At 47.9% G+C, this 25,760-nt stretch overlaps 2 protein-coding genes across 6 annotated transcripts in view; one reads left to right on the top strand and one right to left on the bottom strand.

Annotated features, from left to right (window-relative positions):
- Window positions 1–22,695, bottom strand: part of LOC116937474 (claudin-4-like) — a 23,624-nt gene extending 929 nt beyond the window's left edge. The window contains exon 1 of one of the 2 annotated variants that reach the window (XM_032944583.2): window positions 22,508–22,695. The gene's annotated coding sequence lies outside the window, so the exon portion shown is untranslated. The remainder of the gene's footprint in view (window positions 1–22,507) is intronic. The other variant, XM_032944582.2, reaches the window with a different exon arrangement.
- LOC116937743 (ankyrin repeat domain-containing protein 49) overlaps window positions 1–25,760 on the top strand; it is a 390,193-nt gene that overhangs the window by 88,924 nt on the left and 275,509 nt on the right. The window lies entirely within an intron of this gene.

Below are 25,760 nucleotides of genomic sequence, written 5' to 3'. Positions count from 1 at the left end.
GTGTGAGTGGTGGTGGTGGTGGTGGTGTGTGGGTGGTGTGTGGTGTGGGTGGTGGTGGTGTTGGTGGGGTGTGGGGTGAGTGGTGTGGGTGGTGGTGGTGGTGTTGGTGGTGTGTGGGGTGTGGGTGGCGGTGGTGTTGGTGGTGTGTGGGGTGAGTGGTGTGAGGTGTGGGTGGGGTGAGTGGTGTGGGTGGTGGTGGTGGTGTTGGTGGTGGTGTGAGTGGCGGTGGTGGTGGTGGTGTGTGGGTGGTGTGGGTGGTGTGGGTGGTGGTGGTGGGTGGTGGTGGTGGTGGTGGTGGTGTGAGTGGCGGTGGTGTTGGTGGTGTGTGGGGTGAGTGGTGTGAGGTGTGGGTGGGGTGAGTGGTGAGTGGGGTGGTGTGAGTGGGGGGTGTTGTGGGTGGTGTTGTGGGTGGTGTTGTGGGTGGTGTTGTGGGTGGTGTGGGTGGTGTGGGTGGAGTGGGTGGTGTGTGTCGGTTGAGTGGTGGGGGGTGAGTGGTGGGGTGGTGTGTGGGGTGTGGTGTGGGTGTGGTGGTGGGGGGGGTGGTGGTGGTGGTGAGTGGGGTGTGGTGTGGGGTGGTGTAGGTGGTGGTAGTGTGAGTGGTGTGAGTGGTGTGGGTGCGAGTGGGGTGAGTGGTGTGGGTGGTGTGGGTGCGAGTGGGGTGAGTGGTGTGGGTGGGGTGAGTGGTGTGAGTGGTGTGGGTGCGAGTGGGGTGAGTGGGGTGAGTGGGGTGAGTGGGGTGAGTGGGTTGAGTAGTGTGAGTGGTGTGAGTGGGGTGAGTGGTGTGAGTGGTGTGAGTGGGGTGAGTGGTGTGAGTGGTGTGGGTGAGTGGTGTTGTGAGTGGTGTTGTGAGTGGTGAGTGGTGTTTGTAGGTGTTGTGAGTGGTGTTGTGAGTGGTGTTGTGGGTGGTGTTGTGGGTGGTGTTGTGGGTGGTGTTGTGGGTGGTGTTGTGGGTGGTGTTGTGGGTGGTGTTGTGGGTGGTGTTGTGGGTGGGATGAGTGGTGGAGTGAGTGTTGTGGGTGGAGTGGGTGGGGTGAGTGGTGTGGGTGGAGTGAGTGGTGTAGGTGGGGTGAGTGGTGTGAGTGGTGTGAGTGGGGTGAGTGGTGTGGGTGGGGTGAGTGGGGTGAGTGGGGTGAGTGGTGTGAGTGGTGTGGGTGAGTGGTGTGGGTGAGTGGTGTGAGTGGGGTGAGTGGGGTGAGTGAGGTGAGTGGTGTGAGTGGGGTGAGTGGTGTGAGTGGTGTGAGTGGTGTTGTAGGTGTTGTGAGTGGTGTTGTGGGTGTTGTGAGTGGTGTTGTAGGTGTTGTGAGTGGTGTTGTAGGTGGTGTGAGTGGTGTTGTAGGTGTTGTGAGTGGTGTTGTGGGTGTTGTGAGTGGTGTTGTAGGTGGTGTGAGTGGTGTTGTAGGTGGTGTGAGTGGTGTTGTAGGTGTTGTGAGTGGTGTTGTGGGTGTTGTGAGTGGTGTTGTAGGTGGTGTGAGTGGTGTTGTAGGTGTTGTGAGTGGTGTTGTAGGTGTTGTGAGTGGTGTTGTAGGTGGTGTGAGTGGTGTTGTAGGTGTTGTGAGTGGTGTTGTGGGTGTTGTGAGTGGTGTTGTAGGTGTTGTGAGTGGTGTTGTAGGTGGTGTGAGTGGTGTTGTAGGTGGTGTGAGTGGTGTTGTAGGTGTTGTGAGTGGTGTTGTAGGTGTTGTGAGTGGTGTTGTAGGTGGTGTGAGTGGTGTTGTAGGTGTTGTGAGTGGTGTTGTGGGTGTTGTGAGTGGTGTTGTAGGTGGTGTGAGTGGTGTTGTAGGTGGTGTGAGTGGTGTTGTAGGTGTTGTGAGTGGTGTTGTGGGTGTTGTGAGTGGTGTTGTAGGTGGTGTGAGTGGTGTTGTAGGTGTTGTGAGTGGTGTTGTAGGTGTTGTGAGTGGTGTTGTAGGTGGTGTGAGTGGTGTTGTAGGTGTTGTGAGTGGTGTTGTGGGTGTTGTGAGTGGTGTTGTAGGTGGTGTGAGTGGTGTTGTAGGTGGTGTGAGTGGTGTTGTAGGTGTTGTGAGTGGTGTTGTGGGTGTTGTGAGTGGTGTTGTAGGTGGTGTGAGTGGTGTTGTAGGTGTTGTGAGTGGTGTTGTAGGTGTTGTGAGTGGTGTTGTAGGTGGTGTGAGTGGTGTTGTAGGTGTTGTGAGTGGTGTTGTAGGTGTTGTGAGTGTGTTGTAGGTGTTGTGAGTGGTGTTGTAGGTGGTGTGAGTGGTGTTGTAGGTGGTGTGAGTGGTGTTGTAGGTGTTGTGAGTGGTGTTGTAGGTGTTGTGAGTGGTGTTGTAGGTGTTGTGAGTGGTGTTGTAGGTGGTGTGAGTGGTGTTGTAGGTGGTGTGAGTGGTGTTGTAGGTGTTGTGAGTGGTGTTGTAGGTGGTGTGAGTGGTGTTGTAGGTGGTGTGAGTGGTGTTGTAGGTGGTGTGAGTGGTGTTGTAGGTGTTGTGAGTGGTGTTGTAGGTGGTGTGAGTGGTGTTGTGGGTGGTGTGAGTGGTGTTGTAGGTGTTGTGAGTGGTGTTGTAGGTGGTGTGAGTGGTGTTGTAGGTGTTGTGAGTGGTGTTGTAGGTGTTGTGAGTGGTGTTGTAGGTGGTGTGAGTGGTGTTGTAGGTGGTGTGAGTGGTGTTGTGGGTGGTGTGAGTGGTGTTGTAGGTGTTGTGAGTGGTGTTGTAGGTGTTGTGAGTGGTGTTGTAGGTGGTGTGAGTGGTGTTGTAGGTGGTGTGAGTGGTGTTGTGGGTGTTGTGAGTGGTGTTGTAGGTGTTGTGAGTGGTGTTGTAGGTGGTGTGAGTGGTGTTGTGGGTGGTGTGAGTGGTGTTGTAGGTGGTGTGAGTGGTGTTGTAGGTGGTGTGAGTGGTGTTGTGGGTGGTGTGGGTGGAGTTGGGTGGGGTGGTGTGTGGGAGAATCATCGTCAGAACCGTCATGTGAAGTATAATAATCAAAATCAGAATCCAGAATCCAAATCCAGAATTAAAAATCAGAATCCAAATCCAAAATCGGAATCTAAATCAAGGGATAGGAAGGGAGGATTGGGAGTAGTTAGTAAGGAGTTGTTAGTAGGGGACTTGTTAGTTAGTAAGGAGTTGTCAGCAAGTAGTTAGTAAGGAGTTGTTAGTAAGTAGTTAGTAAGGAGTTGTTAGTAAATAATTGATAGTAAGGACTTGTTAGTAAGGAGTTGATGGTAAGGAGTTAGTAAGGAGTGTTGGTAAGTAGTTAGTAAGGAGTTGTTAGTGGGTTGTTAGTAAGGAGTTGTTAGTAAGGCGTTGTTAGTAAGGCGTTGGTAAGGAGTTGTTAGTAGGTAGTTAGTAAGGAGTTGTTAGTGAGTGGCTGGTAAGGAGTTGTTAGTAAGGGGTTGTTAGTAAGTGGTTAGTAAGGAGTTGTTAGTGAGTGGCTGGTAAGGAGTTGTTAGTAAGGGGTTGTTAGTAAGTAGTTAGTAAGGAGTTGTTAGTGAGTGGCTGGTAAGGAGTTGTTGGTAAGTAGTTAGTAAGGAGTTGTTAGTGAGTGGCTAGTAAGGATTTGTTAGTAAGGAGTTGTTAGTAAGTAGTTAGTAAGGAGTTGTTAGTGAGTAAGTCCTTACTCACTAACAACTCCTCACTAACAACTCCTCACTAACAACTCCTTACTAACAACTCCTTACTCACTAACAACTCCTTACTCACTGACAACTCCTTACTCACTAACAACTCCCTACTAACAACTCCTTACTAACAACTCCTCGATAATAACACCTCACTAACAAACTCCTTACTCACTAACAATTCCTTACTAATAACTCCTCCCTAACAACTCCTCACTTAACAACTCCAACAAGCCCTTACTAACAACTCCTTACTCACTAACAACTCCTTACTCACTAACAACTCCTTACTAACAACCCCTTACTAACAACCCCTTACTAACCACTCCTCACCAACGAGTCCTTACTAACAACTCCTTACTCACTAACAACTCCTTACTAACAACCCCTTACTAACAACTCCTCACCAACAACTCCTCACCAACAACTCCTCACCAACAACTCCTTACTCACTAACAACTCCTTACTAACAACTCCTTAGTAACAACTCCTCACTTAACAACTCCTTACTCACTAACAACTCCTTACTTACAACTCCTTACTCACTAACAACTCCTTACTCACTAACAACTCCTTACTCACTAACAACTCCTTACTCACTAACAACTCCTCACTAACAACTCCTTACTCACTAACAACTCCTTACTCACTAACAACTCCTTACTCACTAACAACTCCTCAGTAACAACTCCTTACTAAAAACTCCTTACTAACAACTCCTTGCTAACAACTCCTTACTAACAACTCCTCACTAACAACTCCTCACTAACAACTCCTCACTAACAACTCCTTACTCACTAACAACTCCTTACTAACAACTCCTCACTAACAACTCCTCACTAACAACTCCTTACTAACAACTCCTTACTCACTAACAACTCCTCACTAACAACTCCTTACCCACTAACAACTCCTCACTAACAACTCCTCACTAACAACTCCTCACTAACAACTCCCTACTAACAACTCCCTACTAACAACTCCCTACTAACAACTCCTTACTAACAAGTCCTTACTAACAACTCCTTACTCACTAACAACTCCTTACTAACAACTCCCTACTAACAAGTCCTTACTAACAACTCCTTACTTACTACTCCCAACCCTCCCTTCCTATCCCTTGGGTCTCTATGTATCTCTGTGTATCTCTATGGGTCTCTGTGTATCTCTGTGTATCTCTATGGGTCTCTGTGTATCTCTATGGGTCTATATGTATCTCTATGGGTCTCTATGGGTCTCTATGTATCTCTCTGTATCTCTATGTATCTCTATGGGTCTCTATGTATCTCTGTGGGTCTCTATGTATCTCTGTGGGTCTCTATGTATCTCTGTGGGTCTCTATGTATCTCTGTGGGTCTCTATGTATCTCTGTGGGTCTCTATGTATCTCTATGGGTCTCTATGTATCTCTATGGGTCTCTATGTATCTCTATGGGTCTCTATGTATCTCTGTGGGTCTATATGTATCTCTGTGGGTCTATGTATCTCTGTGGGTCTCTCTGTATCTCTGTGGGTCTCTATGTATCTCTATGGGTCTCTATGTATCTCTGTGTGTCTCTATGTATCTCTGTGGGTCTCTATGTATCTCTGTGGGTCTCTATGTATCTCTATGGGTCTCTATGTATCTCTGTGTGTCTCTATGTATCTCTGTGTGTCTCTGTGTGTCTCTATGTATCTCTATGTATCTCTGTGGGTCTCTATGTATCTCTGTGTATCTCTGTGTATCTCTATGTATCTCTGTGGGTCTCTATATATCTCTATGGGTCTCTATGTATCTCTATGGGTCTATATGTATCTCTATGGGTCTATATATCTCTATGGGTCTCTATGTATCTCTATGTATCACTATGTATCTCTGTGGGTCTCTATGTATATCTATGTATCTCTGTGGGTCTCCATGCATCTCTATGGGTCTCTATGTGTCTCTGTGGGTCTCTGTGGGTCTCTATGTATCTCTGTGGGTCTCTATGTATCTCTATGTATCTCTGTGGGTCTCTATGTATCTCTATGTATCTCTGTGGGTCTCTATGTATCTCTATGTATCTCTGTGGGTCTCTATGTATCTCTGTGGGTCTCTATGTATATGGGTCTCTATGCATCTCTATGGGTCTCTATGCATCTCTATGGGTCTCTATACATCTCTATGGGTCTCTATGTATCTCTATGCATCTCTGTGGGTCTCTATGGGTCTCTGTGGGTCTCTATGGGTCTCTGTGGGTCTCTGTGGGTCTCTATGTATCTCTATGTATCGCTATGTATCTCTATGGGTCTATGTATCTCTATGGGTCTCTATGTATCTCTGTGTCTCTATGGGTCTCTATGCATCTCTATGTATCACTATGTATCTCTATGCATCTCTATGCATCTCTGTGTATCTCTATGTATCTCTATGTATCTCTGTGGGTCTCTATGTATCTCTATGTATCTCTGTACCTCTATGTATCTCTATGCATCTCTATGGGTCTCTATGTATCTGTATGGGTCTCTATGCATCTCTATGTATCTCTATGCATCTCTATGGGTCTCTGCGTGTCTCTATGTATCTCTATGTATATCTGTGGGTCTCTATGTATCTCTATGTATCTCTGTGGGTCTCTATGTATCTCTATGTATCTCTGTACCTCTATGTATCTCTATGCATGTCTATGGGTCTCTATGTATCTCTATGTATCTCTATGGGTCTCTATGTATCTCTATGGGTCTCTATGTATCTCTATGGGTCTATATGTATCTCTATGGGTCTATATATCTCTATGGGTCTCTATGTATCTCTATGTATCACTATGTATCTCTGTGGGTCTCTATGTATATCTATGTATCTCTGTGGGTCTCTGTGCATCTCTATGGGTCTCTATGGGTCTCTATGCATCTCTATGTATCTCTATGGGCCTTTGAGCATCACTAAGCTACTGCCGTTTGACTTCCCCATGAGGACCAAGCGGTAAACCTTGACGCCGTCACAAGGCAAGGCAGCAGCAGCAGCTCGACCACGTGGGCGTTCAAGGCGCGTTCCCGTTTCACAATCCGCAATTTATACGGCCGCTTCCTGTTTCACGAGCCCCACTTCCTGTTTCACGAACGTCACTTCCTGTCCCTTCCCCACGCAATACTTAAAACACACACGCAAGGACATCTCTGCGAAGGGGGGTTTCCATTCTCAGTTTCACAGCAGCAGCATCAAAGCCAGGGGGCTTGAAGCATTAGTTCAGGCCAAGCAAAGCTCTGGACCGGTTTACATTCTCAGAGACTCACCACTAACTCACCCCACTCACCCACCCATGAACTCACCCACAAACTCAACCACCCACCACCCACTAACTTACACACTCACTAACTCACCCACTCACTAACTAACTAACTCACCCACTCACTAACTCACCCACTCACCCACTCACTAACTCACCCACTCACTCACCCACTCACCCACCCACCCACTAACTCACCCACACACTCACTCACCCACACACTAACCCACCCACTCACGAACTCACCCACTAATCCACGAACACACCCACTAACCCACGCACTCACCCATGAACTCACCCACTCACTCAACCACCCACGCACTAACTTACACAACAACAACAACCGCCATTCGCCACTAAGTGGCGGTGACGTCACCACAACGCTTGTGCCAGGCCATGTGCACCTTGAGGCCACGTGAAGTGTCGAACGCCCGCTGGCAGGAGGTCACGGGGCAGACCCAGGTGCCACGGGTCGACTGAGATGACTGGCTGGTGCACCACCTGTGCCCCTTACTGTGCCAACCTGCTGTGCTTTAGCCACCCGGCGCTCCGCTCGTTGTTGTGAGCGTCGCTCCTCCGCCCTCCGTTGTTGTTGGAGGGCGACTGCCTCCAACTGCCCAGTAGCGTCCTTCACGAGCCTCCTCCACAGAGGCCGATCTTGACACCGCTGGTACCAGTCATCGGCAAGTCCACTCAGCTCCACGTCCTCCTGTACCACATCACTCCATCTCTTCTCTAGCCCGTGCCGCGTCCGTTTAGCCCCCTTGATCCGGCCGAACAAAAGCTGTTAGGGCATGCGGTGACTGGGCATGCGGGCTACATGACCCAGCCGACGCAGCCTTGCCTGGAGCTCACCGATGGGACTTTGTCCAGATCTTTCGAGGATTTCTGAGCTCCTCACACAACCCAGCCTGGTTAAACCCAGGATGGATCGTAGGCAGGCTAGCCTAAATGTTTCTAACCGGCGAAGATGCTCCATTAAGGGGGTCCACGTTTTGCAATCGTAGAGAAGGGAGGGAATGACTGTGGCAGAGAAGACCTGAAGCTTAGTGTGGAGCGACAGACCAGGTAGCTTCCACACAGCGTTACGCAATCGATGAAAAGATATTGCCGCTCAACTGATTCAGAGTGAGACCTCTGCTGTTAAACCGGAGCCGGTCATAAGCACACTGCCCAGGTATGGGAAACTCTCCACAACTACCCCAACATCAATTGGGATTTGTGGGGGTGGAGTGTACGTTGGTAGTTTTCGTGGGGCTGATAGTAAGGCTCCACCTCTTAGTTGCAAGCTCCAGGTTTAGCAGCAGCGTTTCCAACTCCTCCTCTGAGTGAGCCGCTATTACCAGATCATCGGCATACATAATATGGTTGAGCAATAGGGAGCCATCCCTTGACCGCACCCGGGCATCGATCAGCCTCCCATTATATCTGTACCATATGGAGATTCCCCCGGTACAGCTATTGAAGGCTTCACGAACTACGTGGTCAAAATAGATGTTAAATAATGTGGGAGCCAGAGGACATCCCTGTCGCACCCCAAGGTGTACAGCGAATGGCTCTGACTCCCGGCCACGTAGTTTTACCCGGGCCTGCTCACCATCATGAAGGTCCTTAATGATCGTGAGCAGAGGGTCAGGGACTCCAAAAGCACGAAGAATGACCCAGAGCCCAGGCCTACTGATGGTATCATAGGCCTTGACCAGGTCAATAAAGCAGAGATGTAGGTCTTGTTGGAATGCCCTACACCTCTGCTGTAGCAGACGGACAGAAAATATGGCATCTGTGCAGGACCGCCCTTTCCTGAAACCGCATTGGGGCTCCGCAAGCCTCTCCTCAGTGTGCCTGGCAAGGCGATCTTGAATAATCCTTGCCAAGACCTTTCCTGGCACACTGAGGAGTGAGATGCCCCTGTACTTGTTACAGTCTGTGCAGTCCCCCTTCTTAAAGAGGGAGACCACCAGGGCATCCTTCCAGTCCTGCGGAACCTGTCCAGTGGTCCAGACTATTGCTATGATGTCATGTAGGGCAGTCTGTGCACAAACGCCACCCTCCCTCAGTATTTTGCTTGGGAGATCATCTCTGCCCGGTGCCTTTCCTGGTCTCAGGCTCTGGATCGCCTTCAGTACTTCCTCAACAGATGGCACTTCAGCCAGCCACTCACAGGGGGTGACTTCTTCCAATATTTGAGGCACTGCAGCCTCAGCAGGGTCATCCTCACTTTGTGCCATGATGTTTTCCTGGCTGGGGGATTTCCCCTCCCCCAGGACCTCACAGAAATGCTCAACAAATCTGCAAACCTGTTCCTGGGGGTCGGAGATTGGATCACCATTTTTTCCCCTAATGATGGTAATAGGTGTGGCACTGCAGGCTACTTTTTTGATGGAATAAAAGAGTGATTTGTGATCGTGGACCACTGAGGCAGACTCCATCTCCTCAGCAACCCGCAACCACCACCCATCCTTGCAGCGCCTCACGGCTCTCCGAACCTCCAAGCTAAGGCTGTGGTAAGTCTCATTCTCTGACGTGGGATTCTGTAGCCGATAACAGTGGGCCTGTCGCTTTTTCTCAGCCAGCTTGAAAACCTCCTCTGTCAGCCAGGGTCTCTGCGGGAGGTCTGGACCGTGTACCCAAAGCAGCCATTGAAGCTGCATGAGCCACAGTCCTAAACCTCGCCCATTTACCCTCGACATCAGGAGTGGGGGACGATGCCAACCCCAGCCGCAAGTGATGATGAAATTCTCGCTTGCAACTTTCATCAGCTAGCTGAGACCATGCCACTATGGGTTTGAATGAGGTCCTGGGTGTACACCCACCACCGGAGTGGAAGAATGGCAGGCGAATCTTACAGATGACAAGTCGATGGTCCGTGGGCAGATCAGCTCCACGTTAGGTCCTGGTGTCAAGGACATGGGCCCGCATCCACTGTTCCGTCACTACGTAGTCCAGCAGATGTTCTTGCTTGGACCCGGCATGCATCCGTGATGTTGTGTGGATGCGCCGATACCGGAACAGTGTGTTGGTAATTACAAGCCCATGGGCTGCACAAAAATCTAGCAGCCTCCTACCGTTGTTATTGAGCTGATCTGGCCCATGCCCTCCAATCACTCCAGACCAGGTGCCAGTATCATGACCAACTCGGGCATTGAAGTCACCCAACATGATGACTCTATCCCGAGGGGCCACTTTAGCCAGCACCTGTAACAGGAGGTCATAGAAGGCATCTGACTCATCGGCCTTGCCTGCATCCCTCCACGGATGTTCGTCTTCCCATCAAGCTCTGGTTGATGGGAAGGCGAGCCCAAAGTAGCCTGGGGCTTACACACACTCTAATACACACACACACATACTATAACACAGATACTATAACACACACAGATACTCTAATACACACACAGATACTATAACACAGATACTATAACACACACACACTCTAATACACACACAGATACTATAACACAGATACTATAACACACAGATACTATAACACACACAGAGATACTCTAATACACACACAGATACTATAATACACACACAGATACTATAACATACACACACAGATACTATAACACATACACACACTAATACACACACAGATACTATCACATACACACACAGATACTATAACACACAGATACTATAACACACACACAGATACTATAACACACACACACTCTAATACACACACAGATACTATAACATACACACACAGATACTATAACACATACACACACTAATACACACAGATACTATAACACATACACACACTCTAATACACACACAGATACTATAACATACACACACAGATACTATAACACACACACAGATACTATAACACACACTCTAATACACACACAGATACTATAACATACACACACAGATACTATAACACACACACAGATACTATAACACATACACACACACTAATACACACAGATACTATAACACACACACACACACAGATACTATAACACATACACACACTCTAATACACACACAGATACTATAACACATACACACACTCTAATACACACACAGATACTATAACATACACACACAGATACTATAACACATACACACACTCTAATACACACACAGATACTATAACACACACACTCTAATACACACACAGATACTATAACATACACACAGATACTATAACACATACACACACACTAATACACACACAGATACTATAACATACACACACAGATACTATAACATATACACACACACTAATACACAAACAGATACTATAACACACACAGATACTATAACACATACACACACTAATACACACACAGATACTATAACACACACAGATACTATAACACATACACACACTAATACACACACAGATACTATAACATACACACAGATACTATAACATACACACACACACTAATACACACACAGATACTATAACATACACACACAAATACTATAACACACACACTCTAATACACACACAGATACTATAACACATACACACACTCTAATACACACATAAATACTATAACATACACACACAAATACTATAACACATACACACACTCTAATACACACACAAATACCATAACATACACACACAGATACTATAACACATACACACACACTAATACACACACAGATACTATAACACACACAGATACTATAACACATACACACACTAATACACACACAGATACTATAACATACACACAGATACTATAACATACACACACACTAATACACACACAGATACTATAACATACACACACAAATACTATAACACACACACTCTAATACACACACAGATACTATAACACATACACACACTCTAATACACACATAAATACTATAACATACACACACAAATACTATAACACATACACACACTCTAATACACACACAAATACCATAACATACACACACAGATACTATAACACATACACACACACTAATACACACACAGATACTATAACACACACACACACTAATACACACACAGATACTATAACATACACACACAGATACTATAACACACACACTAATACACACACAGATACTATAACACACACACAGATACTATAACACATACACACACTAATACACACACAGATACTATAACATACACACACACTAATACACACACAGATACTATAACATACACACACAGATACTATAACACACACACACTAATACACACACAGATACTATAACATACACACAGATACTATAACACATACACACTCTAATACACACACAGATACTATAACATACACACAGATACTATAACACATACACACACTCTAATACACACACACAGATACTATAACATGCACACACAGATACTATAACACATACACACACAGATACTATAACACATACACACACACACTAATACACACACAGATACTATAACATACACACACAGATACTATAACACACACACACTAATACACACACAGATACTATAACATACACACAGATACTATAACACATACACACTCTAATACACACACAGATACTATAACATACACACAGATACCATAACACATACACACACTCTAATACACACACACAGATACTATAACATACACACACAGATACTATAACACATACACACACAGATACTATAACACATACACACACACACTAATACACACACAGATACTATAACATACACACACAAATACTATAACAACAACAACAACCGCCATTCGCCACTAAGTGGCGGTGACGTCACCACGACGCTTGTGCCAGGCTATGTGCACCCTGAGGCCACGTGAAGTATCGAACGCCCGCTGGCAGGAGGTCACGGGGCAGACCCAGGTGCCACGGGTCGACTGACTGAGATGACTGGCTGATGCACCACCTGTGCCCCCTACTGTGCCAACCTGCTGTGCTTTAGCCACCCGGCGCTCCGCTCGCTGTTGTGAGCGTCGCTCCTCCGCCCTCCGTTGTTGTTGGAGGGCGACTGCCTCCAACTGCCCAGTAGCATCCTTCACGAGCCTCCTCCACAGAGGCCGATCTTGACACCGCTGGTACCAGTCATCGGCAAGTCCACTCAGCTCCACGTCCTCCTGTACCACATCACTCCATCTCTTCTCTAGCCCGTGCCGCGCCCGCTTAGCCCCCTCAATCCGGCCAAACAAAAGCTGTTTCGGCATGCGGTGGCTGGGCATGCGGGCTACATGACCCAGCCATCGCAGCCTTGCCTGCCGGAGGAGCTCACCGATGGGACCCTGCCCAGATCTTTCAAGGATTTGTGAGCTCCTCACACAATCCAGTCTGGTTAAACCGAGGATGGATCGGAGGCAGGCCAGCCTAAATGTTTCTAACCGGCGAAGATGTTCCATTAGGGGGGTCCACGTTTCGCAAGCGTAGAGAAGGGAGGGAATGACCGTGGCCGAGAAGACCTGAAGCTTAGTGCGGAGCGACAGACCAGGTAGCTTCCACACAGCGTTACGCAACCGATGAAAAGATATTGCCGCTCGACTGATTCGGAGTGAGACCTCTGCTGTTAAACTGGAGCCAGTCATAAGCACACTGCCCAGGTATGGGAAACTCTCCACTCTCTCCACAACTGCCCCATCACCGATTGGGAGTTGTGGGGGTGGAGTGTCCGATGGTACAAAATACCCAGGCAGGTGCTTAGTTTTGGTGGGGCTGATGGTAAGGCCCCACCTCTTAGTGGCACGCTCCAGTCTCAGCAGCAGCGTCTCCAACTCCTCCTCTGACTGAGCAGCTATTACCAAGTCATCAGCATACATAACGTGGTTGAGCAATAGGGAGCCATCCCTTGACCGCACCCGGGCATCGATTAGCCTCCCATTATATCTGTACCATATGGAGATTCCCCCGGTACAGCTATTGAAGGCTTCACGAACTACGTGGTCAAAATAGATGTTAAATAATGTGGGAGCCAGAGGACATCCCTGTCGCACCCCAAGGTGTACAGGGAATGGCTCTGACTCCCGGCCACGTAGTTTTACCCGGGCCCGCTCACCATCATGAAGGTCCTTAATGATCGTGAGCAGAGGGTCAGGTACTCCAAAAGCACGAAGAACGACCCAGAGCCCAGGCCTACTGATGGTATCATAGGCCTTGACCAGGTCAATAAAGCAGAGATGTAGGTCTTGTTGGAATTCCCTACACCTCTGCTGTAGCAGACGGACAGAAAATATGGCATCTGTGCAGGACCGCCCTTTCCTGAAACCGCATTGGGGCTCCGCAAGCCTCTCCTCAGCGTGCCTGGCAAGGCGATGCTGAATAATCCTTGCCAGGACCTTTCCCGGCACACTGAGGAGTGAGATGCCCCTGTAGTTGTTACAGTCTGTGCGGTCCCCATTCTTAAAAAGGGGGACCACCAGGGCATCCTTCCAATCCTGCGGAACCCGTCCAGTGGTCCAGACTGTTGTTATGATGTCATATAGGGCAGTCTGTGCACAAACGCCACCCTCCCTCAGCATTTCGCTTGGGAGATAAATACTATAACACACACACTAATACACACACAGATACTATAACATACACACACAGATACAATAACACATACACACACTCGAATACACACACAGATACTATAACACACACACACACACACTAATACACACACAGATACTATAACACACACACAGATACTATAACACATACACACACACTAATACACACACAGATACTATAACACACACAAATACTATATGGCTGTACATGCTATAGAATATTAATATGGCTCTCTAGATTACAAATGTACAGACTGTGTGTGTACCTGTATAGACTGTGTGTACCTGTATAGACTGTGTACCTGTGTAGACTGTGTACATGTATAGACTGTGTGTGTACCTGTATAGACTGTGTGTACCTGTATAGACTGTGTGTACCTGTGTAGACTGTGTGTACATGTATAGACTGTGTACCTGTATAGACTGTGTACCTATATAGACTGTGTGTGTACCTGTATAGACTGTGTACCTGTATAGACTGTGTGTACCTGTATAGACTGTGTGTGTACCTGTATAGACTGTGTGTACCTGTATAGACTGTGTGTGTACCTGTATAGACTGTGTACCTGTATATACTGTGTGTACATGTATAGACTGTGTGTGTACCTGTATAGACTGTGTGTACCTGTATAGACTGTGTGTACATGTATAGACTGTGTGTGTACCTGTATAGGCTGTGTGTACCTGTATAGACTGTGTGTGTACCTGTATAGACTGTGTGTACCTGTATAGACTGTGTGTGTACCTGTGTAGACTGTGTGTACATGTATAGACTGTGTACCTGTATAGACTGTGTACCTATATAGACTGTGTGTGTACCTGTATAGACTGTGTGTGTACCTGTATAGACTGTGTACCTGTATAGACTGTGTGTACATGTATAGACTGTGTGTGTACCTGTATAAACTGTGTGTACCTGTATAGACTGTGTGTGTACATGTTAGACTGTGTGTACCTGTATAGACTGTGTGTGTACCTGTGTAGACTGTGTACCTGTATAGACTGTGTGTACATGTATAGACTGTGTGTACCTGTATAGACTGTGTGTGTACCTGTGTAGACTGTGTGTGTACCTGTATAGACTGTGTGTGTACCTGTGTAGACTGTGTACATGTATAGACTGTGTGTACCTGTATAGACTGTGTGTGTACCTGTATAGACTGTGTGTGTACATGTATAGACTGTGTACCTGTACAGACTGTGTGTACCTGTATAGACTGTGTGTACCTGTATAGACTGTGTGTGTACCTGTATAGACTGTGTGTGTACCTGTATAGACTGTGTGTACCTGTATAGACTGTGTGTACCTGTGTAGACTGTGTGTACCTGTATAGACTGTGTGTGTACCTGTATAGACTGTGTGTACCTGTGTAGACTGTGTGTACCTGTATAGACTGTGTGTGTACCTGTATAGACTGTGTGTACCTGTATAGACTGGGTGTACCTGTATAGAATGTGTGTGTACCTGTATAGGCTGTGTACCTGTATAGACTGTGTACCTGTATAGACTGTGTACCTGTATAGACTGTGTGTGTACCTGTATAGACTGTGTACCTGTATAGACTGTGTGTACCTGTATAGACTGTGTGTACCTGTATAGACTGTGTGTGTGTACCTGTATAGACTGTGTGTGTACCTGTATAGACTGTGTGTACCTGTATAGAATGTGTGTGTACCTGTATAGGCTGTGTACCTGTATAGACTGTGTACCTGTATAGACTGTGTGTACCTGTATAGACTGTGTGTGTACCTGTATAGACTGTGTGTGTATCTGTATAGACTGTGTGTGTACCTGTATAGACTGTGTACCTGTATAGACTGTGCACCTGTATAGACTGTGTACCTGTATAGACTGTGTGTACCTGTATAGACTGTGTGTACCTGTATAGACTGTGTGTACCTGTATAGACTGTGTATACATGTATAGACTGTGTGTACCTGTATAGACTGTGTACCTGTATAGACTTTGTGTGTACCTGTGTAAACTGTGTGTACCTGTATAGACTGTGTGTACCTGTATAGACTGTGTGTGTACCTGTATAGACTGTGCGTGTACATGTATAGACTGTGTGTCTACCTGTATAGACTGTGTATGTACCTGTATAGACTGTGTGTACCTGTATAGACTGTGTGTACATGTATAGACTGTGTACCTGTATAGACTGTGTGTGTACCTGTACAGACTGTGTGTGTACCTGTATAGACTGTGTGTGTACCTGTATAGACTGTGTGTACCTGTATAGACTGTGTGTACCTGTATAGACTGTGTACCTGTGTAGACTGTGTGTGTACCTGTACAGACTGTGTGTGTACCTGTACAGACTGTGTGTGTACCTGTATAGACTGTGTGTGTACCTGTATAGACTGTGTGTGTACCTGTATAGACTGTGTGTACCTGTATAGACTGTGTGTACCTGTATAGACTGTGCGTGTACCTGTATAGACTGTGCGTGTACCTGTATAGACTGTGCGTGTACATGTATAGACTGTGTGTGTACATGTATAGACTGTGTGTACCTGTGTAGACTGTGTGTACCTGTGTAGACTGTGTACCTGTATAGACTGTGTACCTGTATAGACTTTGTGTGTACCTGCATAGACTGTGTGTACCTATATAGACTGTGTGTGTACCTGTATAGACTGTGTGTGTACCTGTGTAAACTGTGTGTGTACCTGCATAGACTGTGTGTACCTGTATAGACTGTGTGTGTGTACTTGTGTGTGTGTGCACCTGTGTGTGCAACTACACCTGTATAGTCCCTACCTGTAGATGCTGTGTGTGTACCTGTGTGTGTAACTATACCTGTGTGTGTATGTATACCTGTGTTTGTGTGTGTGTAACTACACCTGTGTGTGTGTGTGTATATCTGTGTGTGTACCTGTGTGTGTAACTATACCTGCGTGTGTATGTATACCTGTGTGTGTGAAACTACACCTGTGTGTGTGTGTATATCTGTGTGTGTACCTGTGTGTGTGTAAGTACACCTGTATAATCCCTACCTGTAGATGCTGTGTGTAACTACACCTGTATGTGTGTACCTGTGTGTGTGTGTAACTACACCTGTGTGTGTGTAAGTACACCTGTGTGTGTGTGTGTACCTGTGTGTGTATACCTGTGTGTGTGTAACTACACCTGTGTATACCTGTATGTGTGTATCTGTGTGTGTAAGTACACCTGTATAGTCCCTACCTGTATATGCTGTGTGTGTGTTTACCTGTGTGTGTGTAACTACACCTGTGTGTGTGTACCTGTGTGTGTACCTGTGTGTATGTGTGTAACTATACCTGTATGTGTGTAAGTACACCTGTATGTGTGTGTGTACCTGTATAGTCCCTACCTGTATATGCTGTGTGTGTGTTTACCTGTGTGTGTGTGTGTGTAACTACACCTTTGTGTGTGTACCTGTGTGTGTGTAACTACACCTGTGAGTATACCTGTGTGTGTGTACCTGTATGTGTGTAACTATACCTGTATGTGTGTATGTGTGTAAGTACACCTGTATAGTCCCTACCTGTCGATGCTGTGTGTGTGTGTACCTGTGTGTGTGTAACTACACCTGTGTGTGTGTACCTGTGTGTGTACCTGTATGTGTGTGTGTGTACCTGTGTGTGTGTAACTATACCTGTATAGTCCCTACCTGTAGATGCTGTGTGTGTGTACCTGTGTGTGTGTAACTACACCTGTGTGTGTACCTGTGTGTGTACCTGTATGTGTGTGTGTGTGTGCCTGTGTGTGTGTAACTATACCTGTATGTGTACCTGTGTGTGTACCTGTATGTGTGTGTGTACCTGTGTGTGTGTAACTATACCTGTATGTGTGTAACTACACCTGTATAGTCCCTACCTGTAGATGCTGTGTGTAAGTACACCAGTATGTGTGTACCTGTATGTGTATGTGTGTGTAACTACACCTGTGTGTGTGTGTACCTGTGTGTGTGTACCTGTATAGTCCCTACCTGTAGATGCTGTGTGTGTACCTGTGTGTGTGTGTGCCTGTGTGTGTACCTGTGTGTGTGTGTACCTGTGTGTGTGTGTAACTACACCTGTATAGTCCCTACCTGTAGATGCTGTGTGTGTGTGTACCTGTGTGTGTGTAACTACACCTGTGTGTGTGTACCTGTGTGTGTGTGTGTGTGTACCTGAGTGTGTGTAAGTACATCTGTGTGTGTGTGTACTTGTGTGTGTGTAAGTACACCTGTGTATGTATGTGTGTAACTACACCTGTGTGTGTGTAACTACACCTATGTGTGTGTGTAAGTACACCTGTGTGTATTTGTGTGTGTACATGTGTGTGTTTGTGTGTACCTACACCTGTACGTGTGTAACTACACCTGTATGTATGTGTGTAACTACACCTGTATGTATGTGTGTGTGTACCTGTGTGTGTGTAACTACACCTGTGTGTGTACCTGTATGTGTACCTACACCTGTATGTATGTGTGTGTACCTGTATAGTCTCTACCTGTAGATGCTGTGTGTAAGTACACCTGTGTATGTGTGTGTGTACCTGTGTGTGTACCTACACCTGTGTGTGTGTACCTGTGTGTGTACCTGTGTGTGTGTACCTGTGTATGTGTGTACCTGTATAGTCTCTACCTGTAGATGCTGTGTGTGTACCTGTGTGTGTGTACCTGTGTGTGTGTACCTGTATGTGTGTGTGTACCTGTATAGTCTACCTGTAGATACTGTGTGTGTAACTACACCTGTGTGTGTGTGTGTACCTGTGTGTGTGTACCTGTGTGTGTACCTGTGTGTGTGTACCTGTATAGTCTCTACCTGTAGATGCTGTGTGTGTACCTGTATAGTCTCTACCTGTAGATACTGTGTGTATACCTACACCTGTATGTGTGTGTACCTGTATAGTCTCTACCTGTAGATACTGTGTGTGTGTACCTGTGTATGTGTGTGTGTGTGTACCTGTATAGTCTCTACCTGTAGATACTGTGTGTGTGTACCTGTATAGTCTCTACCTGTAGATACTGTGTGTGTACCTGTATGTATGTGTGTGTACCTGTGTGTATGTATGTGTGTATCTGTATAGTCTGTATCTGTAGATACTGTGTGTGTGTACCTATATGTATGCGTGGGTGTACCTGTGTGTATGTATGTGTGTACCTGTATAGTCTCTACCTGTAGATGCTGTGTGTGTACCTGTATGTGTGTGTGTACCTGTATAGCCTCTACCTGTAGATGCTGTGTGTGTACCTGTATGTGTGTGTGTGTACCTGTATAATCTGTACCTGTAGATGCTGTGTGTGTGTGTCCCTGTGTGTGTGTACCTGTGTGTGTGTGTACCTGTATAGTCTGTACCTGTAGATACTGTGTGTGTACCTGTGTGTACCTGTATGTGTGTGTACCTGTATAGTCTGTACCTGTAGATACTGTGTGTGTGTAACTACACCTGTGTGTGTGTACCTGTATGTGTGTGTGTACCTGTATAGCCTCTACCTGTGTATGTATGTGTGTGTACCTGTATGTGTGTGTGTACCTGTATGTGTGTGTACCTGTATGTGTGTGTGTACCTGTATGTGTGTGTGTGTACCTGTGTGTGTACCTGTGTGTGTACCTGTGTGTACCTGTGTGTGTACCTGTGTGTACCTGTGTGTGTACCTGTGTGTGTACCTGTGTGTGTACCTGTGTGTGTGTGTACCTGTGTGTGTACCTGTGTGTGTGTACCTGTATGTATGTGTGTGTGTACCTGTATGTATGTGTGTGTGTACCTGTATGTGTGTGTGTACCTGTGTGTGTACCTGTGTGTGTACCTGTGTGTACCTGTGTGTGTACCTGTGTGTACCTGTGTGTGTACCTGTGTGTGTACCTGTGTGTGTGTGTACCTGTGTGTGTACCTGTGTGTGTACCTGTGTGTGTGTGTACCTGTATGTATGTGTGTGTGTACCTGTATGTGTGTGTGTACCTGTGTGTGTGTGTGTGTGTACCTGTGTGTGTACCTGTGTGTGTACCTGTGTCTGTACCTATGTGTGTACCTGTGTGTGTACCTGTGTGTATGTATGTGTGTGTACCTGTGTGTGTACCTGTGTGTGTGTGTACCTGTGTGTGTACCTGTGTGTACCTGTGTGTGTACCTGTGTGTACCTGTGTGTGTACCTGTGTGTGTACCTGTGTGTGTGTGTACCTGTGTGTGTACCTGTGTGTGTGTACCTGTATGTATGTGTGTGTGTACCTGTATGTATGTGTGTGTGTACCTGTATGTGTGTGTGTACCTGTGTGTGTACCTGTGTGTGTACCTGTGTGTACCTGTGTGTGTACCTGTGTGTACCTGTGTGTGTACCTGTGTGTGTACCTGTGTGTGTGTGTACCTGTGTGTGTACCTGTGTGTGTACCTGTGTGTGTGTGTACCTGTATGTATGTGTGTGTGTACCTGTATGTGTGTGTGTACCTGTGTGTGTGTGTGTGTGTACCTGTGTGTGTACCTGTGTGTGTACCTGTGTCTGTACCTATGTGTGTACCTGTGTGTGTACCTGTGTGTATGTATGTGTGTGTACCTGTGTGTGTACCTGTGTGTGTGTGTACCTGTGTGTATGTGTGTGTGTACCTATATGTGTGTGTGTGTACCTGTGTGTGTGTACCTGTATGTACCTGTGTGTGTACCTGTATAGTGTGTACCTGTAGACGCTGTGTGTGTGTACCTGTGTGTATGTATGTGTGTGTACCTGTGTGTGTGTGTGTGTACCTGTGTGTGTACCTGTGTGTGTGTGTGTGTGTACCTGTGTGTATGTGTGTGTGTACCTATATGTGTGTGCATGTACCTGTATAGTGTGTACCTGTGTGTGTGTGTACCTGTATAGTGTGTGTACCTGTAGATGCTGTGTGTGTGTGTGTCTGTGTGTGTGTACCTGTGTGTGTACCTGTGTGTGTGTACCTGTATGTATGTGTGTATGTATGTGTGTGTGTACCTGTATAGTCTGTACCTGTATGTGTGTGTGTACCTGTGTGTGTGTGTGTACCTGTGTGTGTGTACCTGTGTGTGTACCTGTGTGTGTGTACCTGTATGTATGTGTGTATGTATGTGTGTGTGTACCTGTATAGTCTGTACCTGTATGTGTGTGTGTACCTGTGTGTGTGTACCTGTGTGTGTGTACCTGTGTGTGTGTACCTGTGTGTGTACCTGTATAGTGTGTGTACCTGTAGATGCTGTGTGTGTGTACCTGTGTGTATGTATGTGTGTATGTACCTGTATAGTGTGTGTACCTGTATGTGTGTGTGTACCTGTGTGTGTGTACCTGTATAGTGTGTACCTGTGTACCTGTGTGTGTGTACCTGTGTGTGTGTACCTGTGTGTATGTACCTGTGTGTGTACCTGTGTGTGTGTACCTGTATAGTGTGTATGTGTGTGTGTGTACCTGTATAGTCTGTACCTGTATGTGTGTGTGTACCTGTATGTATGTGTGTGTACCTGTATGTGTGTACCTGTATAGTCTCTACCTGTAGATGCTGTGTGTGTACCTGTGTGTACCTGTGTGTATGTATGTGTGTGTGTACCTGTATAGTGTGTGTACCTGTGTGTGTACCTGTGTGTGTGTGTGTACCTGTATGTGTGTGTGTACCTGTGTGTGTGTACCTGTATAGTCTCTACCTGTAGATGCTGTGTGTGTACCTGTGTGTACCTGTGTGTATGTATGTGTGTGTGTACCTGTATGTGTGTACCTGTGTATGTACCTGTATAGTGTGTGTACCTGTAGATGCTGTGTGTGTGTACCTGTGTGTGTACCTGTGTGTATGTGTGTGTGTACCTGTGTGTGTGTGTGTACCTGTATAGTGTGTGTACCTGTAGATGCTGTGTGTGTGTACCTGTGTGTATGTATGTGTGTATGTACCTGTGTGTGTGTACCTGTGTGTGTGTACCTGTGTGTGTGTAACTACACCTGTGTGTACCTGTATGTGTACCTGTGTGTGTACCTGTGTGTGTACCTGTGTGTGTACCTGTATGTACCTGTGTGTGTGTGTGTACCTGTATAGTGTGTATGTATGTGTGTGTGTACCTGTATAGTGTGTACCTGTGTGTGTGTGTACCTGTGTGTGTGTACCTGTGTGTGTGTAACTACACCTGTGTGTACCTGTATGTGTACCTGTGTGTGTACCTGTGTGTGTGTACCTGTATAGTGTGTGTACCTGTATGTACCTGTGTGTGTGTACCTGTGTGTGTGTGTACCTGTATAGTGTGTGTACCTGTGTGTGTGTGTGTATGTGTGTGTGTGTGTACCTGTATAGTGTGTGTACCTGTAGATGCTGGCGGGTTCCGTGCACGCTGCGAGGCTGAAGGATCACGGCAGGAGGCGATCGTCGCTTAGGAGCCACACCCCGAGCCAGGGATACAGCAGCGGAGAGAGCCTGGAGGTGTCACGTGGACAGGGGTGAGCCAATGGGAAGGGCTCTGTGGTGTGTGGGGAGGGGGGAGGAGGTAGAGGGGGGTGTGGTAAGGGAGGGGTGAGTGGGGGGGGGTAAGGGAGGGGTGAGTGGGGGGGGTGAGTGGGGGGGGGGTGAGTGGGGGGGTGGGTGGGAGGGGTGAGTTGGAGGGGTGAGTGGGAGGAGGGAGTGGGAGTGGTGAGTAGGGGAGGGTGGGGGTGAGTGTGGGGGGGTGAGTGGGGGGGGTGAGTGGGGGGATGGGTGGGAGGGGTGAGTTGGAGGGGTGAGTGGGAGGAGGGAGTGGGAGTGGTGAGTAGGGGAGGGTGGGGGTGAGTGTGGGGGGGTGAGTGGGGGGTGAGTAGGGGGGATGGGTGGGGGGGGTGATTTGGAGGGATGAGTGGGGGGGTGAGGGGAGGGGTGAGTGGGGGGGTGAGTGGGGGGGTGAGTGGGGGGGTGAGTGGGGGGTGAGTGGGGGGTGAGTGTGAGTGGTGAGTAAGGGGGGGGGGTGAGTGGGTGGGTGAGTGGGGGGGTGAGGGGAGGGGGGTGAGTGGGGGGATGGGTGGGAGGGGTGAGTTGGAGGGGTGAGTGGGGGGTGAGTGTGAGTGGTGAGTAAGGGGGGGGGGGTGAGTGGGTGGGTGAGTGGGGGGTGAGTGGGGGGGTGAGTGGGGGGTGAGTGTGAGTGGGGGGTGAGTGGGTGGGTGAGTGGGGGGGGGTGAGTGGGGGGGTGAGTGGGGGGGGGGGTGGACCGGTTCTGCCGGCTCAACTGGGTGGAATCGATGGGAAAAGCCGCAGGGGAATGAGGTCAGAAGAGACGCAGTGAGGGGTGGTGATGGTGGTGATGGTGGTGGTGGTGATGGTGGTGGTGATGGTGGTGATGATGGTGATGGTGGTAATGGTGGTGATGGTGATGGTGGTGATGATGGTGATGATGGTGGTGATGGTGATGGTGGTGATGGTGGTGGTGATGGTGATGATGGTGATGGTGGTGGTGATGGTGATGATGGTGATGTTTCTAGAACGACACTTATGTATAAATGTATATTGGATACTGTAGATGTAAACCATCCACCCACTGACCCACCCACCCACCCACTCACCCACCCACCCACTGACCCACTCACCCACTGACCCACTCACCCACTGAACCACCCACTCACCCACCCACTCACCCACCCACTCACCCACTCACCCACCTACTCACCCACTCACCCACCCACCCACTCACCCACCCACCCACTCACGCACCCACCCACTCACCCATCCACGCACCCACCCACTCACCCATCCACTCACCCACCCACCCACTCACCTACCCAATCATCAACTCACCCACTCACCCACTCATCTACTCACTCACCCACCCATCCACACACTCACCCACTCACTCACCCACCCACTCATCAACTCACCCACTCACTCACCCACTCACTCACCCACTCACTCACTCACCCACCCACTCACTCAATCACCCACTCACTCACCCACTCACTCAATCACCCACTCACTCAATCACCCACTCACTCAATCACCCACTCACCCAGCCATTCATTCACCCAGCCACTTACTCACTCACCCACTCACCCACTCACTCACCCAGCCACCCACTCACTTACCCAGTCACTCACCCACCCACTCACTCACTCACCCACCCACCCACTCATTTACTCACTCACCCACCCACTCGTAATCTCACACACTCACCCAATCACCCACCCACTCATCAACTCAAATACTCATCCACTCACCCACTCATCTACTCACTCACCCACCCATCCACACACTCACCCACTCACTCACCCACCCACTCATCAACTCACCCACTCACTCACCCACTCACTCACCCACTCACTGACCCACCCACTCACTCAATCACCCACTCACTCACCCACTCACTCAATCACCCACTCACTCACTCACCCACTCACTCAATCACCCACTCACCCAGCCATTCACTCACCCAGCCACTTACTCACTCACCCACTCACCCACTCACTCACCCAGCCACCCACTCACTCACCCAGTCACTCACCCACCCACTCACTCACTCACCCACCCACCCACTCATTTACTCACTCACCCACTCACTCGTAATCTCACACACTCACCCAATCACCCACCCACTCATCAACTCAAATACTCATCCACTCACCCACTCATCTACTCACTCACCCACCCATCCACACACTCACCTACTCACTCACCCACCCACTCATCAACTCACCCACTCACTCACCCACTCACTCACCCACTCACTCACTCACCCACCCACTCACTCAATCACCCACTCACTCACTCACCCACTCACTCAATCACCCACTCACTCACTCACCCACTCACTCAATCACCCACTCACTCAATCACCCACTCACTCAATCACCCACTCACCCAGCCATTCACTCACCCAGCCACTTACTCACTCACCCACTCACCCACTCACTCACCCAGCCACCCACTCACTCACCCAGTCACTCACCCACCCACTCACTCACCCACCCACCCACTCACTCACCCACCCACCCACTCATTTACTCACTCACCCACCCACTCATCAACTCAAATACTCATCCACTCACTCACCCACTCATTCATCCACTCACTCACCCACCCACACATTCGCTCGCTCACCCACTCAGTCACCAACCCAACCACGTGGCTGAGCTGCCATGTTGTGTTGTGATGTCCAGGCTGTACCGCTCGTCTGATAAAGATCAAACACAACAGAAGCTCAGTGGGGGCCCTGACACAGCTGGTAACATAAACAGAGTTTAGTTTTAGTGTGTGTCTATGAGTGTCTATGAGTATGGGTCTCTGTGGGTTTCTGTGGGTCTCTGTGTGTCTATGAGTGTCTATGAGTGTCTCTGTGTGTCTCTGTGGGTCTCTGTGGGTTTCTGTGTGTCTTTGTGGGTCTCTGTGGGTCTCTACGAGTGTCTGTGGGTCTCTGTGTGTCTCTGTGTGTCTCTGTGGGTCTCTGTGTGTCTCTGTGTGTCTCTGTGTGTCTATGAGTGTCTCTGTGTGTCTCTGTGGGTCTCTGTGGGTTTCTGTGTGTCTTTGTGGGTCTCTGTGGGTCTCTACGAGTGTCTGTGGGTCTCTGTGGGTCTCTGTGGGTTTCT

This window comes from Petromyzon marinus (genome assembly GCF_048934315.1).
Source record: "Petromyzon marinus isolate PM22_M1 ecotype Great Lakes invasive population chromosome 67 unlocalized genomic scaffold, UKy_Petmar_22M1.pri1.0 chr67_unloc.6, whole genome shotgun sequence".
Lineage (NCBI taxonomy): Eukaryota > Metazoa > Chordata > Hyperoartia > Petromyzontiformes > Petromyzontidae > Petromyzon > Petromyzon marinus.
Note: the sequence above shows the minus strand (reverse complement) of the source record. Positions and strands in the feature narration are given on the sequence as shown.